Source organism: Schistocerca cancellata, chromosome 2 (genome assembly GCF_023864275.1).
Source record: "Schistocerca cancellata isolate TAMUIC-IGC-003103 chromosome 2, iqSchCanc2.1, whole genome shotgun sequence".
Lineage (NCBI taxonomy): Eukaryota > Metazoa > Arthropoda > Insecta > Orthoptera > Acrididae > Schistocerca > Schistocerca cancellata.
Window position 1 is genome coordinate 675,908,934 of NC_064627.1, and position 20,096 is coordinate 675,929,029.

The 20,096-nt window shown below is 44.3% G+C and overlaps 1 non-coding gene across 1 annotated transcript; it reads right to left on the reverse strand.

Moving 5' to 3' along the window:
- Positions 1-13,005: 13,005 nt before the first annotated feature.
- Trnat-cgu (transfer RNA threonine (anticodon CGU)) lies at positions 13,006-13,080 on the reverse strand. Its single transcript has one exon. It is a non-coding gene; the product is annotated as a tRNA-Thr (tRNA).
- Positions 13,081-20,096: the final 7,016 nt, after the last annotated feature.

A 20,096-nucleotide genomic window follows, 5' to 3' on the forward strand; every position in this document is an offset into this window, starting at 1 on the left:
GTGCTCTCATTACATAATCCAAGATCGTCGTTCGCAGTATGTGAAAGTTCTGTCACTCCCTCCCTACCTGCAGTCAAGTACTGAGACAGAGATGCTGCAATGCTTTCTCTCTCATGTGATTCTAACGGGGCATGCATCATGTGTATAGCCCGCGAGCTTGCTAATGCTGACATCATGACCTCTAGCCTGCACGTGCATACTGACGTCATAGATCGTCTTCTAGAAACATGCTAGCGATTCTAACAGAACACATGTCACACATTGCGCATCTAACGCATGAATTACCTAAGTACTTAATTCCAATCCAATTTAATGATATTGGATAACTGAATGTATCACTTGGACCCCCCCCCCCCCCCCCTAGAATGCTGCGCTCCTATTGGCTACTGCATCAGTGACGTGATTCGACATATTAGAAGCTATATAAGCCAAGCCACAACCAAACTGGCCGTCATTCTGCTTCTGTACTTCTACGAGTTTCTCAGAGGTCAATCGTTTGTTCTTTCATCATCATCATGAAGCGTACCAGCAGCACCAGCAGTGACAGCAGCAGCAGTGGCAAGTGCAGCCAAGGTGATGAAGACCAGTTACCTGGTAAGTACTTTTTTGGTGTTCAAATATGTGTTTGAGCCACAGTCCACAGACTGCTGTGCCCTAAAACAGATTGTGTGTATGTGTGTGTGTGTGTGTGTGTGTGTGTGTGTGTGTGTGAATGCTACAAAGATTTTTTTTCCATACTGGATATTATACTCTGTCATTTCTGTCTTTCTAGAATTCATCCCTTGCATGTTGGCTGAGCTAGCCCATCAGTTAGAGGTCCAGAGGGCTGGAGCACACCGAGAATGTAAGTACATTTGTAAAACATAGTTCTTAGATAAAATAATTTCGTGTAATATATATTCGTTTTCTAAGTGCCTACATTGAGCTGTCTGAGAGATATTGTTTTCTTTTCTTTCTAGATGATTCTACGCGTACGGAGGGAGTCGGCGACGGTGTCACGCAAGCAGAGCAAGGTGGGGTGAAATCCCTCATTGGGTTCATGGGCTGGTGACCGCTGCAGATGAAGAAGAAGAATCCAGAAGGCGCAAGCGTATGATCCTTTTAGATGAGGCGGAGGATATACCTGAGTGGTGGGAGACCTCACTGAATGTGCTGATGAGTTGCTCAAGCCATGGAGCCAGAGTGGAGAAGGTGAATATTTTTTATCTTTATCATTACAGCAAATAATCACCATTATTTTGTCTTATTATTATTGTTTTAAAACTAGATCATTAAACTTATTTTTGGGGGCAGGAATTGGCCACACACCGATTTTTCGGAACGTTCCGGAGTGTATGTATGTCCACGTACTCTCTGGAACCCGCCTTTTATTACATGGCACCTGGGTTGTCCTGGGATGCTATGCTTAAAAAAATGAGGCGCAGCATCGAAATTTTGACTGATGCTGCAATCCTTCTATTTTTTGAACTAGGGATCCGTGGGGGACTTTCTCAATGCAGTCACAGGCATGCCAAGGCAAATAACCCATGGATGGGTGTCATGCTTAAAGCATCCCTTGATTCAAGTTACATTATGTACCTAGATGTGAACAACTTATACGGGTACGCCATGATGCAGCCACTGCCGGTTGGTGGGTTTCGATGTGTGCCTGAAGACGAATTTAACGGATTAGATGGAAAAGTAATGGGCCTTGCAGCTGATTCTGTTGTGGGGTATGTGGTAGAGGCAGACATCACATATCCTAATAATCTGCTTGGAGAGACAAGTGACTTGCCATTATGTCCAGAGCAACAAATTCCACGAGGAAGCACCATCCCTAAACTGTTGGCTACTGTTGGAGATAATCAGAGGTATATTATTCATTATCTTAATCTCCACTAGTGCCTCAGCTTAGGGATGAAACCTGTTAGAATCACCCAGGCTATCTCTTTCAAGCAATCCCCCTGATTGAAGGAGTATAGTGAAGTAAATACCGAAAAGAGGGTGGTCGTGAGTAGTGATTTTGAAAGGGAATTTTATAAATTAATGAATAATTCCATTTTCTGGAAAACTATGCAGAATGTAAGAAATGAACGCCATATTTTGATTAGAATTACATGGGAAGGGCGCTATGGCTTGAGAAAGTGTATTGCTAGGCCAAATTTTAAGTGTGCCACCATCTTCAGTGAAAACTACGCTGCTGTGAAGATGTTGAAGACTGCAGTAGAGTGTATGAACCTTATTTATTTCGGGATATGCATACTGGATATCTCCAAATTCTACACGTAGAACCAAAGTTGCTTTATATGGATACAGACAGTTTTATCTACTGGATCAAGAACTGCGATCCATATGAAGTAATTAGATGCCACGGTAAAGAATTTGACACATCTTCTTATGAGGCCGACAATCCTTATGGTATTGTTCCTAGGAACAAGAACGTTATTGGTCTCATGCAATACAAGGCAAATGGTTTACCGATTGTAGAGTTTGTGGGATTGAGGTCCAAAACATATGCATATCATACAATAGATGGGGGCACCCAGAGGTGGGCCAAGGGTGTTAGATGTGCGGCATCTCGAGCTCTCATGGTTGAAGACTATTTGCAGTGCCTGTATGGTCGCAGTGTTCAAGGCGCTCCTCCACACATCATTCCACAAACTAGTATTCGGTCATGGGGTTTACACTGTACTGCAATCTGAAGTTGGAGTGTGTCCTCGTGATGATAAAGAGTTATTTGTGAGGATGGGGTGGAAACCCTCCCAACCTCGCTCTATTTACTTGAAGCAAAAGTAGGGGTGGGGGACTCTGATTGAGAGATAGAGAGAGAATGAGTGTGTGAATGGGGTACGGTGGGTTTATGCATAAAATAGTATGGCTCTTTTATCATAGTGTAATTACTGGTTGTGTGTGTGATGTGTGGTATGAGTGTGTGTGCATATGTGGGAGTGTAAAAATATGTATGATTGGATGTGCATATGTGTGTGAGTATAAAATATGTATGAATGTGTAAATACATCTACTTTTATATATATAAGCACCATGTGCTGGAAAAAATAAATAAATACAAAAATTATTTCCTTTTATATATTATTTCCTTTTATATATTTATTTCCTTTTATATATTATTTTTTAAAAATCTCATCGTTACGTTTTTGCTAAAACATATCTGTGAACATTCTACAGCCACATCTGCTTTGCACACGTGCGCATCTACAAGACATAGTGCCTTTAACACACACATTTTCAGAGAATTCACTGCAGGCGATGGGTGAGGAATGTGAAAGCGTACCTATTAGTAGCACAGGTAGCGCTACTCTGCAGGTGACAGCGTGCAAGGCTGTGGTAACTGAGTCACACACACAGTTCCAGTGGAATGCAGGTATAGATGGAGGCAGGTGTAGTATCATGGATTAACTTACATTCTAAGGATGTAGGTCTCAAAAAAAAAGAATACAAGGATTGTTAGGGGAAAAAATTCATTTATTTCTCATCCACCTTAAAATTAATTTTACATTTTCATAAGCAGATACAGTAGCACTATTTTGATACATATTCTTCAATCGATGGCTAGAAGGACAGCTGTAGAATACCAGGTCTTGAATAGAAGCAAATTTAAAGATTTGGTAGATCCATGAGATCTTCTCCTTCCACTTCGCAGAGACGATGGTGTCCATGTGATCGAATAATTTAAGTGCAGTCACTATGTCTTTATAGGGTATGCCAGGATCATCCCAGTGAATACATGGTAGAAATGTGTTAACCACTTTGCACTATTCCATGTCTGAGCACACCTCACATGCTTGAAAGACCTTGGTGATGCAATGTTTGCTGTCTCTATTACTCTAGCATCTTGTGTATACACTACAAATGCAACATCTTTATATACCAACTGTATACGTTCACCGTCATAGAAACCCCAAGTGTCCACAATGATGTCCACACCTTGAGACATCTTGAAATGCTCTAGGTACGCTGCAGCACCAATTCATTTATACAGCTTGCTGCACAACACCGGTGAGTGAGCAGCAGTTGATCACACGGTCATGTAGAGCCAGAGCATATGCGGCAGTGTGTTCTGGGAAATTTGTCAATGATTCAAATTCAGTTCACACATCTATAGGTCCGGACTTAATTACATCATTCTATTTCGAGCAATCTATTACGATGATCTGTGAAAGCTCCTTGAACTTACGCTGACTGAGTAGACACCCTCCTACCTCTCCTTCAGCAATTCCATAGTAAGAAGCGTGAAACCTTGCATACATGTCATACGCTGGACTGTATACATTTCGATTCCAATGCAGATGTAGATTGTCATATGGGTAGAATTCTGAATTGAGGTACACTTTGGCATTACTTAACTTGCAGTTGTCGAACACGGTGGAATAATTTGCTATATTACCGCTTCTATCGGTCTGAAACGCAAGTATGATGAATCTAGGTGTCTCTAGATGGGTGCACATTTTAATAGCCCATGTTTGTCTGCTCGCCGTCGGTAGCTCTGGGTACTCGAAAATCTCCCATGAGCGAAATGTCAGTGACAGCAATGTACCTGAATTCAGGACTTTTAAAAGCTTCAAACACTCCTCGTCTGATACACTGATTGAGGCTTTTTCCATATATCTTGCTGATCCTGATCATATTCTCCTCTTGAGCTCCTTGAACATATGAGTTATTTTCTGTTGTACTCTGCACTAGAATGAGTTCCTATTTAGCGTTCATAATAATCTGTCTCATGCCCTCAAAGTAGCCCATAAGCATTTTTAGACGTATGCATGCAGTAAATCGCTTGTACTCTGCAACTGTTCTATTCTTTGGATCGTCTATAAACCATGGTGCATTTTATAAACTATGTAAATCTGCAGGTCATGCCGAGAGGTATGTTTTAAGGGTTGATGTTATGCTGACATTGCGTGTACGATCGATCTCAGACCTATTGAGTTCATAGCATATCTGTTGGAATAGGAATGCTAAAGCGATACATATCAGCTTGGATCCCACGGTATCACTGCCATCGGTTTTCTTGAATGACCCCTATAGATATATGAAACTCTTGCATGGAAGCATGAGAGCTTCTTGGTGCTGGATAACAATCCTGATTCCATCGTTTTTGTTAAATGGGGCTGAAGCATAAGATTTATGAGAGAAGTATTCCTGACATATAATACTCTCATCATTCTCTACTGGACTGGTTATATTGAGTGATGATGTCATTGCACTGCTTCAGGCCAATTGATCTAAGAAAGGTGTTATCAGTTTGCTGTTCGGCAGCGAAGTGGCATGCTGTTGATTGCATGCACTTTCTTTATACCGTACGTCGATCCTGCCTTAGATGTAATCGTACAATGATTTCCTCACCAAGAAAGTCAACAAGTTGATTATTCTGGTCAACAATACGCAGCTCCAAATAGTCCAATGTCTGAACTGTCACTGGAAGGTATATTGCAGTAGCATGGGCCTCAACAATCTCACACACCATTGCAACTGAGGGGAAGAATCTGTAAATAGTGTGAACCAGACTATCGCTGAGATTGGAGTTTGTTGCAATGTTACATTCGACACGAGTTGTGCTGATGGGGAGTATGTACACAGTGTGATGTGACTTGTAAAATTAACTTGGATCCTTCTTCAAAACCTGGCCTTTTGAGAATCCCAGCAGGCGCTCTATTGAACCTTTCTGGTTAAAGTCAATCCTTCCATTTACAGTCCTTATTTCAGGTATAAATGTATTGATGTTTGCACGTAGTTCAATACCTTTTCCAGACTGTTTTAAGACTTCATTTAAATCGTCGATATCGCATGCACCCGGTTCTATTTCCACAATATATTTTTCACCATTAATTTAATATCCAGATGCAGTTTGTTGTTAGTCTCAGTGATATTTCGGATGCTGTTGTACGTCTCCAATCCAATCAATACAATACTTCATTCACCAACACTCAAATCAGTTGGAGGGAAGAAATTTGCAAGCAGATGATCGTCATTTTAAAGTCAAATTGTACGGCATTGCATCTGAACCTCAACTGATGAACAAATGTTTAAACTTTCTCCTTATATAGCACGCTTCTTCTTCTTCTTTGTGAACGTCAAGAGAAACATGAAGCACAGATGTCCACAGAGATGTGTATTAAAGTCCTAATAGCGTCGATAATTGTAGAGCACACTTCTTCTGTGAGAGAAGTATCGTTGTAGTTCTTCTGGTGGTTGCAGGTCACCAAATGAGTCGAAATAGTAGACGGTATCCGCATTTTTCATGACATATGATACCCAGTGGCTGCCGGGGCATAGAGCAACATCTAAATTCACAATACCGCATTCATTAGTTTTCCACGTAGTCTTCGTTAATGTATACCGCATAAACACACCACGGAATCTTGGTATCTTGAATTTGGCTCTAACGAACTTAATAAGATCTGTATTTGTGAATGGTCGATCTGGTAGGACCGCTAATGGGCCTTTTTTTATTTATGAATAGAACAAGCCCTTTCCTGTATGTTTTCAAGTATAGTTCTTTTCCAATGGCTGCGCCTTCCATCATGCGGTTATATCTTCTTGCCTCTTCTAACTGTGATTGGGAGTTTTGCGCCTTCTTGACCGTTAGAGCAATAGCTCCAGCACCACCAGCGTGGGAACGTACCTCTGAGAGAGGAGAGAGGGCCGGGATGAGAAATAGAATAAAACCGCAAGATGTCTTGGGTATTGGTAGAACCCGAGGTGCTTTAACTGATCCTCTTCTTCTTCTTCTTCTTCCCGCATCTTTCTGCTTCATTGCGTTGTTAGCTGCATGCATCGCTGACAGGACACAGTTCTTCAAACAGCTCTGCTTTCCGCCATTGTCCTTCTTCTTGTTCATTGTGCAGCATTCATAACTCGCTTGAAATTCATCACTCCTAAGCCCAACTTAATTTTTCCACGCATGGTTTTGTCAACTGCAATGCTGCGATGCGTTGACCTATACCAATATCCTTTCTTCTCCGTATCGCCTTTGTCTAATCAGCTAAAATCATATCTGCAATGTGACGACTTGATAGATCTTTATTTGCACCGCATGCTATGTTGTGGTCCATACACGCTTCTTCGAGCAGATTAAACCCCTTATCACATCGCCCTAAGTGTTTCTGAAGCTTTGTCCCAGGTCCAGCTTGATAATAAATTCAAATGGGAGGATCACACCACAGAACTGCTGAAGCGTCTTAACAAATCTCTATTTGCAATGCGAATTGTGTCAGACATAGGGGATATAAAAATGAAAAAGCTGGCATACTATGCTTACTTTAATTCCATAATGTCATAAGGGATTATTTTTTGGGGTTATTCATCAAGCCAAGGTAAAGTTTTCTGGGCACAAAAACTTGCAGTAAGAGTTATATGTGGTGTGAACTCAATAACATCCTACGGAAGCCTGTTTATGGAACTAGTGATACTAACTGCTGCTTCCCAATATACAGGGTTATTACAAATGATTGAAGCGATTTCACAGCTCTACAATAACTTTATTATTTGAGATATTTGCACAATGCTTTGCACACACATACAAACACTCAAAAAGTTTTTTTAGGCATTCACAAATGTTCGATATGTGCCCCTTTAGTGATTCGGCAGACATCAAGCCGATAATCAAGTTCCTCCCACACTCGACGCAGCATGTCCCCATCAATGAGTTCGAAAGCATTGTTGATGCGAGCTCGCAGTTCTGGCACGTTTCTTGGTAGAGGAGGTTTAAACACTGAATCTTTCCCATCACTATGTGTGAAACTTGCCCGCACGTGTTCAACCGTTTCTTCGCTCACTGCAGGCCGACCCGTTGATTTCCCCTTACAGAGGCATCCAGAAGCTTTAAACTGCGCATACCATCTCCAAATGGAGTTAGCAGTTGGTGGATCTTTGTTGAACTTCGTCCTGAAGTGTCGTTGCACTGTTATGACTGACTGATGTGAGTGCATTTCAAGCACGACATACGCTTTCTCGGCTCCTGTCGCCATTTTGTCTCACTGCGCTCTTGAGCGCTCTGGCGGCAGAAACCTGAAGTGCGGCTTCAGCCGAACAAAACTTTATGAGTTTTTCTATGAATTTGTAGTGTGTCGTGACCATATGTCAATGAATGGAGCTACAGTGAATTTTTGAAATCGCTTCAATCATTTGTAATAGCCCTGTATTTATTCCTTAATGAAATTTGTCATTAAAAATATATCACTTTTTCAAACCAACAGCTCAATTCATGGAATCAATACCAGAAATAAGAATAATCTTCACAAGGATTTAAAGTCACTTAGTCTTGTACAAAAAGGTGAGCATTATTCAGGAACACACATTTTCAATAACTTGCCAACAGCCATAAAAAGCTTATCAACCAATGAAATTCAGTTTAAGAGATGCCTAAAGGATTTATTGGTGGCCAACTCCTTCTACTCCATTGATGAATTTCTCAGTAAAGCGAACTGATATATATATATATATATATATATATATATATATATATATATATATATATATACACTCCTGGAAATGGAAAAAAGAACACATTGACACCGGTGTGTCAGACCCACCATACTTGCTCCGGGCACTGCGAGAGGGCTGTACAAGCAATGATCACACGCACGGCACAGCGGACACACCAGGAACCGCGGTGTTGGCCGTCGAATGGCGCTAGCTGCGCAGCATTTGTGCACCGCCGCCGTCAGTGTCAGCCAGTTTGCTGTGGCATACGGAGCTCCATCGCAGTTGACGGACTTTGAGCGAGGGCGTATAGTAGGCATGCGGGAGGCCGGGTGGACGTACCGCCGAATTGCTCAACACGTGGGGCGTGAGGTCTCCACAGTACATCGATGTTGTCGCCAGTGGTCGGCGGAAGGTGCACGTGCCCGTCGACCTGGGACCGGACCGCAGCGACGCACGGATGCACGCCAAGACCGTAGGATCCTACGCAGTGCCGTAGGGGACCGCACCGCCACTTCCCAGCAAATTAGGGACACTGTTGCTCCTGGGGTATCGGCGAGGAACATTCGCAACCGTCTCCATGAAACTGGGCTACGGTCCCGCACACCGTTAGGCCGTCTTCCGCTCACGCCCCAACATCGTGCAGCCCGCCTCCAGTGGTGTCGCGACAGGCATGAATGGAGGGACGAATGGAGACGTGTCGTCTTCAGCGATGAGAGTCGCTTCTGCCTTGTTGCCAATGATGGTCGTATGCGTGTTTGGCGCCGTGCAGGTGAGCGCCACAATCAGGACTGCATACGACCGAGGCACACAGGGCCAACACCCGGCATCATGGTGTGGGGAGCGATCTCCTACACTGGCCGTACACCACTGGTGATCGTCGAGGGGACACTGAATAGTGCACGGTACATCCAAACCGTCATCGAACCCATCGTTCTACCATTCCTAGACCGGCAAGGGAACTTGCTGTTCCAACAGGACAATGCACGTCCGCATGTATCCCGTGCCACCCAACGTGCTCTAGAAGGTGTAAGTCAACTACCCTGGCCAGCAAGGTCTCCGGATCTGTCCCCCATTGAGCATGTTTGGGACTGGATGAAGCGTCGTCTCACGCGGTCTGCACGTCCAGCACGAACGCTGGTCCAACTGAGGCGCCAGGTGGAAATGTCATGGCAAGCCGTTCCACAGGACTACATCCAGCATCTCTACGATCGTCTCCATGGGAGAATAGCAGCCTGCATTGCTGCGAAAGGTGGATATACACTGTACTAGTTCCGACATTGTGCATGCTCTGTTGCCTGTGTCTATGTGCCTGTGGCTCTGTCTGTGTGATCATGTGATGTATCTGACCCCAGGAATGTGTCAATAAAGTTTCCCCTTCCTGGGACAATGAATTCACGGTGTTCTTATTTCAATTTCCAGGAGTGTATATACATATTACTTAAAAAGTATCCCTGACAACGATAATTTGTTTAAATATTTGAATTTCCCATGGTAAACTGGTTTAGAAGCACACACTTTAACATCAGAAATAGAACCTTTGTCGAACAGTGTAATTAGAAGAGAGCTATTTCAAGACAATAAAAATTTGTGTGACACTGAAAGACGTGACACTGTAGGCACCGAAAATTTATATATACAGGGAGAGCCACCTAACATTACCGCTGGATATATTTTGTACACCACATCAAATACTGACGAATCGATTCCACAGACCGAACGTGAGGAGAGGGGCTAGTAAATTGGTTACTACAAACGATAAAAAAATGCACGGAAGTATGTTTTTTAACACAAACCTACGTTTTTTAAAATGGAACCACGTTAGTTTTGTTAGCACATCTGAACATATAAACAAATACGTAATCAGTGCCGTTTGTTGCATTGTAAAATGTTAATTACATCCGGAGATATTGTAACCTAAAGCTGACGCTTGAAACATTGTCCTCACTTCATAGCAGGGGCCCAAACAGCTGCAACATACATCGCGTTTGTACAGAATGATCTGCCAACGTTGCTCGAAAATGTCCCACTGGAAACGCGTCGACGTATGTTGTATCAGCATGATGGTGCACCTGCACATTCCGCAATTAACACTAGGCTGACCCTTGACAGGATGTTCGACGGGCGTTTCATAGAACGTGGAGGACGCATAAATTGGCCAGCCCGTTCTCCTGATCTTACACCTCTGGACTTCTTTCTGTGGGGTACGTTAAAGGAGAATGTGTACCGTGATGTGCCTACAACCCCAGAGGATATGAAACAACGTATTGTGGCAGCCTGCGGCGACATTACACCAGATGTACTGCGGCGTGTACGACATTCATTACGCCAGAGATTGCAGTTGTGTGCATCAAATGATGGCCACCACATTGAACATCTCGGGACACACTCTATTCCACTCCGTAATTGAAAACGGAAACCACGTGTGTACGTGTACCTCACCCCTCATGGTAATGTACATGTGCGTCAGTGAAAAAGACCAATAAAAAGGTGTTAGCATGTGGACGTAATGTTCTGTTCCAATCTCTTCTGTACCTAAGGACCATCACCGTTCGCTTTGGATCCCTACGTAATTCGGTGCTCTTCGATACACACGATCGAACAGCGGAGGAGTGGTACTCAAGCGTCAACTTTAGGGTACAATATCTCCGGATGTAATTAACATTTTACAATGCAACAAACGGCACTGATTACGTATTTGTTTATATGTTCAGATGTGCTAACAAAACTAACGTGGTTCCATTTTAAAAAACGTAGGTTTGTGTTAAAAAACATACTTCCGTGCATTTTTTTATCGTTTGTAGTAACCAATTTACTAGCCCCTCTCCTCACGTTCGGTCTGTGGAATCGATTCGTCAGTATTTGATGTGGTTTACGAAATATATCCAGCGGTAATGTTAGGTGACTCACCCTATATATATATTCTGCATAATTTCAGTGCAGTAATGTGTTCATTGTACACACACACACACACACACACACACACACACACATATATATATATATATATATATATATATATATATATATATATGTGTGTGTGTGTGTGTGTGTGTGTGTGTGTGTGTGTGTGTGTGTGTGTGTGTGTGTGTGTAAGTACAATCTAGCTTCTGCACCATTTCAGTGCAGTAATGTGTTCATTGTAAATAAGTATTATAGTAGTTGTATTACATGTTTATCGTCTTATAAATAAATAAAAAGCTTTTTTATTTTAAATTCAGTGCATTAGTATTTGTAAAATGACTCTTTCATATGGTGTTCATTAAAAATGACGCTCATTCCACTTGGGGCCCGTGGAGTGGTACATTAGCTTATTTGTTTTAGTTGTAAATATTTGTCATGTATTGTTGTTTTTCTGACATGTTCTACATCCTGGAGGACCTCCTCACTGCGGATCAAATGGAATGAAAGTAAATCTAATCTAAGTAGTTATACCCAGGGATGTGTAATTCCACAGTCAGTTTGTTTAGAATGCGTCTCCTAGCACGCGTGTTATGCTACTGTGGTGGTTGTGGACTATGCACGCCCATTATATAGCAGATCGTTGGCATCAATCCAGCTCTTTTCTGTAGCAGGAAAACCAAGCAATTTGGCTAGTGCTTAATTTCCCCGACGTCTTATGACTCTCTCCACGAGAAAAACATCCGGTTCTGAGCTTTTCTGCAACTCCTCGGTGTAGAAGCAGCCTGCAATTTATTCACATTTGCTGTCCTTCAATATATAAGTTCTAGAATTCGTTCGTTGCACCTTTGAAACTGTAAATATCTCAGATAACCAGTTTGTTAGGTATGATTTCTCAAATGCCGTCTTGTGTTTTGAGATAACACACCAAATCGCCTACATTAAATTTCTGTTTCCGTAGATTCAACATTTTCATGTGATAGTACACCATACCCAAGAGTCCATTATCACGGACATCGATTGGCTTCATTTTTATTGTGCTATGTTTGTTCGATTATACTGAGAAATTATTTCTGATAGGATATCTGTCCATTTGTATGAGCCGCGAAGGTTAAAACGCATCCACGTTCGACCTTTTATCATTCTGTTCAGACGCTCCGCGATACTCGCCTTCAGGTGAGTGAATGTTGAGTAGTGATGTATTCCGTGCCGCTGCATCACTGTCTTGAAATACCTATTGTAGAACTCCCCACCGTGATCGGTTTGGAGGTTGTCTGGGCATCGATTCGTTCCTGTCTGTAGCAAACGCTCAAAAACGTCGGCGACATTTCGACCCAGTTTTGTTTTGACAGGTAATGCCCAGGTAAATTTGGAGTATGTATCAATAACCATTAACATGTATTTGAATCCATTAATCTCATTTGCATATTTACTCATATCTACAAGATCAACTTGCCACAAGTCATCCAACCCTTTCATCATAACATGCCTGCGAGGGTATGTTTTGCGTGCTCGCTTGTGCAGTTCTCGAACTACTGTATCCATACTTATTCGATGATGCCTCTCTCTCTAAGCTCCGTGATTATTGAAATAACCTCATTCCAATGAGCTATATTACCTAGAATGAAATTTTCACTCTACAGCGGAGTGTGCGCTGATATGAAACTTCCTGGCAGATTAAAACTGTGTGCCGGACCGAGACTCGAACTCGGGACCTTTGCCTTACGCGGGCAAGTGCTCTACCAACTGAGCTACCCAACCACGACTCACGGCCTGTCCTCACACCTCACACCTTAGAGCACTTGCCCGCGAAAGGCAAAGGTCCCGAGTTCGAGTCTCGGTGGGGCACACAGTTTTAATCTGCCAGGAAGTTTCAGCTGTATTACCTGTTGCAGCTGATGCCATTAGCAGCCGTAGTCGATCTATTAGTTCGTTGGGTCGTCTTAATATACATATACTGAGGGATTCGATTGTTCACTGCTTTATGCTCAATATCAGTACCATCACCGCTGCTGTTGCTGTTGTTGTTTTCGCCTTCAAGTATTGGTTTTATAATGATTTTATATTTCTTGTTGCTCAGGCTTTTCGTGATCTTATGTACACCAATCATGTGCAGTATTTCACGGTACGTTACCCTATCATTAACTGAATAATTTATAGTTTTTTTGGTAGGTCTTAGGAAAATAAGATTCATTAAGCCAGGTGTTCTACCAAACCGTCTATCACCAATCTGTACTGTGTCTTCAGTGACAGTTATAGGATGCGTACGCAACATGTACGGTCTTCCCCTGCTAACGTCGAATATTCTGTCTATCTGACATGGGGTGTGACGGATAATTAATTCGCCAACGGCAGCACCCTCGTTATCGTATGTTTTTGTTTTTGCTGAGAGCTGTCGGAGAGATTCAGTAACCGGCTTAAAGACCTCTCTTATTGTTTGCTGTCGATCCATATGCCCTAACCTCAGCAGCCGTAATATCTCATGAACTGCTTTACGCGCTTGAATCACTTTCTGCTTCGTCGACATCTCGGTATATACTAATCAGACATCTCTGCAGCGTGAGGCTTTATACACTCCTGGAAATTGAAATAAGAACACCGTGAATTCATTGTCCCAGGAAGGGGAAACTTTATTGACACATTCCTGGGGTCAGATACATCACATGATCACACTGACAGAACCACAGGCACATAGACACAGGCAACAGAGCATGTACGATGTCGGCACTAGTACAGTGTATATCCACCTTTCGCAGCAATGCAGGCTGCTATTCTCCCATGGAGACGATCGTAGAGATGCTGGATGTAGTCCTGTGGAACGGCTTGCCATGCCATTTCCACCTGGCGCCTCAGTTGGACCAGCGTTCGTGCTGGACGTGCAGACCGCGTGAGACGACGCTTCATCCAGTCCCAAACATGCTCAATGGGGGACAGATCCGGAGACCTTGCTGGCCAGGGTAGTTGACTTACACCTTCTAGAGCACGTTGGGTGGCACGGGATACATGCGGACGTGCATTGTCCTGTTGGAACAGCAAGTTCCCTTGCCGGTCTAGGAATGGTAGAACGATGGGTTCGATGACGGTTTGGATGTACCGTGCACTATTCAGTGTCCCCTCGACGATCACCAGTGGTGTACGGCCAGTGTAGGAGATCGCTCCCCACACCATGATGCCGGGTGTTGGCCCTGTGTGCCTCGGTCGTATGCAGTCCTGATTGTGGCGCTCACCTGCACGGCGCCAAACACGCATACGACCATCATTGGCACCAAGGCAGAAGCGACTCTCATCGCTGAAGACGACACGTCTCCATTCGTCCCTCCATTCACGCCTGTCGCGACACCACTGGAGGCGGGCTGCACGATGTTGAGGCGTGAGCGGAAGACGGCCTAACGGTGTGCGGGACCGTAGCCCAGCTTCATGGAGACGGTTGCGAATGGTCCTCGCCGATACCCCAGGAGCAACAGTGTCCCTAATTTGCTGGGAAGTGGCGGTGCGGTCCCCTACGGCACTGCGTAGGATCCTACGGTCTTGGCGTGCATCCGTGCGTCGCTGCCGTCCGGTCCCAGGTCGACGGGCACGTGCACCTTCCGCCGACCACTGGCGACAACATCGATGTACTGTGGAGACCTCACGCCCCACGTGTTGAGCAATTCGGCGGTACGTCCACCCGGCCTCCCGCATGCCCACTATACGCCCTCGCTCAAAGTCCGTCAACTGCACATACGGTTCACGTCCACGCAGTGTTAAAGACTGCGATGGAGCTCCGTATGCCACGGCAAACTGGCTGACACTGACGGCGGCGGTGCACAAATGCTGCGCAGCTAGCGCCATTCGACGGCCAACACCGCGGTTCCTGGTGTGTCCGCTGTGCCGTGCGTGTGATCATTGCTTGTACAGCCCTCTCGCAGTGTCCGGAGCAAGTATGGTGGGTCTGACACACCGGTGTCAATGTGTTCTTTTTTCCATTTCCAGGAGTGTATTTTATCCATGAAGAGTAACATGATCATCTCAGTAAGTCATATAGCATTGAAAAAAAAAAAAAATTGTAATACTTTGATTATAATGAGAGAGAGGTATGAAGTAAAACAGAAACACGGTTTGAGATTATAGATAAATTATTTATTTAAAAATCGTACATGGGATGTAGTATTTCAGGACTATAGTTAGAATCTGTATGTGTCTTCTTCTTCTTCGCACCTGTACAGTATTTACCAAATAAACCTTTTTGGCAAGCAATAAATTCAGCGTGTATCTCACTCAAGCCAATAGATGACTCACAGTGCTCAAGTTTTGCACACACACATACTTAATCTGTTTGTTTATAGTTTTAGGGTTCATGTGTGAACAAAGGCGTTGCTTAAAGTCGTCAACATGTATACTATGCACACGTAGGGGTTTACAACATCATTGTATGCAGAGTCTATGCTAGGCAACCATTGGTTTAGTCCGTCCAGTGCAAGACATATGGCAGAGTCCAGATCGTATAATTTCATAACTGAGGGATGTCTTAGATAAACACATTTGTCACCCGATTTCACACACAATGCACAGTCATCATACACTGTTGTAATAGAAAGTGTCACACCAGTAAGGCGGATGTCTGGGTCAGAATGAGTTGGATAATATTCGGTAGTCATCTGCTGATTGATGTAGCGCTCTGCACCACATATTTCATCCCAGTCGAACTCGGAAATTGACACTTTAACACATTTGGATATATTTTCAATCTCCATTCTAACGTGCAACCCCCAGACGTGATACACTTCTATAGCAATGTTCACACGTTTCGATCCACTGAGAGTTAAATTGTATGTGTAGGTGAAAAGCGTAGGTGCACTCGATGCCTTCTTCTTATCCACAGTATGTGCTCTCTGTGGGTGCGCTATCACAGGGATGTTCTGCTGGGATTGGTCATATGTGGGTGACCAGTACTGACCTCCATCTTGTTAACACCGCCGGCGACAGCATCCGATGTTTCAGGGCAGATCGCGTGTCCTCATCACACAAAGTGATGAGTTGGATAGACAGCAGCAACTCCTTGTCCTGATCCAGCAAGGGGGCTAAGCGTGTTACTGGATCTGACGTGGCCGCTACTGGTTCAGACGTGCTAGAGGCTGTTGCTGTAGGTCTCGACGAGATGGCAGGCAAGGTTGCTACAGGTCCAGACAAGTCAGAAGAGCTGTGCATGCTGGCGCTCAACCTTGTTGAACAAAGAAGAAGAAGCATTAGATAGGGACCAATAGGTGGAAATTTTGAATAATAATAGTAATAAGGCTAACCCGAGAGAATAGTGTGATATGAGATACTTATTTTTCCGTTTCATCCTGTTCTGCATGACTGGGCTGGAGTGCGACTGCTGTTGATGCTTCATGGTGTTTATTCTTCTTCTTGTTCTGCTGACTGACCGAACAAGACTGAGGTCCCAGAGCTGCTGAGTCTCACCTATATCTCATATAAGGACGTCGCCAGATACTTGCATCCTACTGGCTGAAGTGGAACACGTGACTGGATTAAGGGTTCCTATTGGTTCCCACCATTTCCCCCACCCCAGAATGCCATCAGCTGGCATCATGACAGCGCCCTCTAGTGCCAGTGCTGGGTACTAGGTCCAGACCATGTGGTGAATAGACTGTTTGCTGCCATCTTGGATAGCGGTACTTGCATCATCACCTGACGTCATGGTAGCGCCCTCTGGGGGTGGCGATGTGTACTAAGTCAGTTGGAGTCCAGACCTCATGGTGAACACACCTGCATGAAATTGCTTAAATAAAGACTTATGTCTAGATCCTTTTTCCCCATGAATCCTTAGGAGGAGGTGGCAGTCAGGTGACTGAGATTAGTACAAGTGTCCTTTCTTTCGCGCCATTTTTTTAGCTTAATAGAGCTAAGCGAATTGCTCTTTGCTTACCGCCAAAATTCAAACTTGGTGCCAGTTCATAAGAGGAGGTGGCGGTCGGGCGACTTAGGTTAGTAGAGGTAGGCCAAGTGAGCTATCTTCCAGCGATTTTCTTTGCTTAGTAGAGATAACCAGGGTGTGATGCATTATCCTGTGGGAATTTGAACATCCCACCATTTTTCCTGGGGGAGGGGAGAGGGCGTGGCACTTCCCAGCCAAAATTCAGCCAAAATCCGCCATCTTGAATGACGTCATGGCAGCCATCTTGGATGAAGTCATGTGCTGTTGCCAAGAATACACGACCCCATCTTGGATGACGTCATCGCTGCCATCTTGAATACATCTGGAAACAACTCAGAGTGGTACAGAACATAGGTTGTCCCAATACTAATGTAAAGGTAACTTAATGTAGCAGTGCCTTATAATTTCCTTGGGGCTGTATGGTAGATCCAAGAATCGGTTCTTCTTGATCAGGGATTCGAAGAATTTGACAATACTGCGGAATCCTGACGCTTCTAAGTCCTTCCCTAATATGATCTCCAGTTTTATCCTCTCCTGTGTGTCTTGCGACCAATACATTCTAAGGAATGTGCCCTTAAATTCTTGGTAGGAGCGACAACTCTCCGCAACTCCGCGCATATGTTCTGCAAACGATCCTTCTAAGAAACCATAGATAAACTGGAGCTTGTACTTCAGTGGCCGTATCAAGCGAGGTGGCGCAGTGGTTAAACACTCGACTCGCATTCGGGAGGACGACGGTTCAATCCCGCGTCCAGCCATCCTGATTTAGGTTTTCCGTGATTTCCCTAAATCGTTCCAGGCAAATGCCTGGATGGTTCCTTTCAAAGGGCACGGCCGACTTCCTTCCCCGTCCTTCCCTAATCCGATGAGACCGATGACCTCGCTGTCTGGTCTCCTTCCCCAAAACAACAACCCCATCTTCAGTGGCTAAGATTCTGGTGGCACGTGATCATACTGTGCCATCCAGGTTTTTGGATGTAATGCGTTGTTCGCCTCCTTGTAGACTTGAAAATTCTGGATGGTCAAGAAAAGTTTGTGGTCGAAAGGTTCGACGTATCCGCCGTACGAATTTTCCATCCTGTCTGCAGGGCTTGGTTCCATGTATCCGTGCCCCAACGATCCTCGTCCACTGTTACGGTATCCCCTCGTGCTGTCAGATTCTCGTAATAACGTTTCTGACCTGCGCAGACGTGTAAAATTGTTTTTCGGCTCGGTCTCTGATATGCTGCGTGTTACCGACGGAGCATTCCTATTACGCGTTCCGCCGCGGCAGGAGCATATTCCTGCTGCATTCGCCCATATGCAGGGGGTGTGTCCTCATATAGCGGTTCGGAGAGTCGCATAATATTTTCTTCACTTCTGTGATGCTCTCGATGGCGTTCTACCGGACGAGATTGTGTTTGCAGTTGCCCGACCCGGTCATGTGCCTGCCGAACGTCCTTAGCCAACTCGTTTTGTTGCGCGGCGACTCGGGTCTGTTGATCTTTAACTTCAGAGATTTCGGCCTGTTTGATTTCTATGTGTTCAATTCGCTTCGCAGCCTCACTCATTTTTTCCTGCGTTTCTTGAACTACTTTTTTGCCTTGCTTTTGGAGAGTTGCAAGTGCCTTTTTTGTCTTACACGCCACAGTTCTTGTCAATTTAACTTCTTCTTTGGCCACTGATGCGTCCTTTCGTGCTACTTGCGCTACCAATCGCTGTTTTGGCATCGTGCTTCGCCTGGTCCGTGATCTCACGTGTTTCTACTGTCGTTTTCTTGACATTCTCTAGCTCTTCTTGGATTCCTGCGATCTCTTTCTTGACTTCATGTATACCGTCTGTCACCGTTCTTATGACCAATTTGTGTCTTTCCTCCTCTTCCTCCTGTCTCCTTTTATCTGCCTCTTGTCTCTTCCTTTCTGCCTCTTCCTCTTCCTTTCTGCCTCTTGCATGAATTGCATGAGAGCCTCAAACTGAGATCCACCGCTAACACATTCCGGACTAGAAGAACGAGATTCCATCATTCTGTGACGTTTCGTCGTGATTCTGTTCTGCCAGTTTCACTGATGGTGCGTCTCGTACCAGCAGCGCCTACGTTTCGTTCTGCTGCGGTCTCCCGTTCACCTTCGTCACCTGACTGAGACATGTCGTCATACTCTGCAGGTTCTACGTTCGACGTTTATGCCTGGTCTGCAACTGCATCTACCTGAGAATCCTGTTTAATATCTGCCTGATCATCGCTAATAATCTGACGTGGATCCATGGTTAACAAAACACAATTACTTAGGTTACACTGTAGCAAACGTCCCTTGCTTCTTGTGAGCATGCACACTAGTTCTGACCCAAACGAATTTAAGCACTACACATTCCTATGCCACACAGATTCTCCTCTAAATTATGCTGCCGTGAGCTGTTTATTCCGAGTTCCTGACAACGAATTCAAATAACTGCACGCTTGTCTATACTCACAAACGACAATCTCAGTCCTAACAAACCAGCACAATGCCGTTCGCCGTCAGAAACAAACAGTCAAGTAACACAGAAGTCACAACCACAACATGAAAATGCACACATACAATAATTAAACATTAGTACAATGTCTAGGCGCCAGCAACGCGAATCTATTCTACCCTGTGCACCGCATTAAACATGGGGAACAGAAACTTTACTATGGAACACTATCTGCGGTCTGACGGTCACAGAAGGTGCCATCAATTCAAAATTCTGTGCAAGGGACATCAAATTGAATGACAGCGCTAGGCAACGCGATCTGACAGTCACAGAGGTAGCCAGCAATGAGAGATCCTGGCAGGGGACGTCACAATGAAAGGTAACACTGTTTTAACTATATAAAAATTATTTAGAATGCATGCAAAATTTA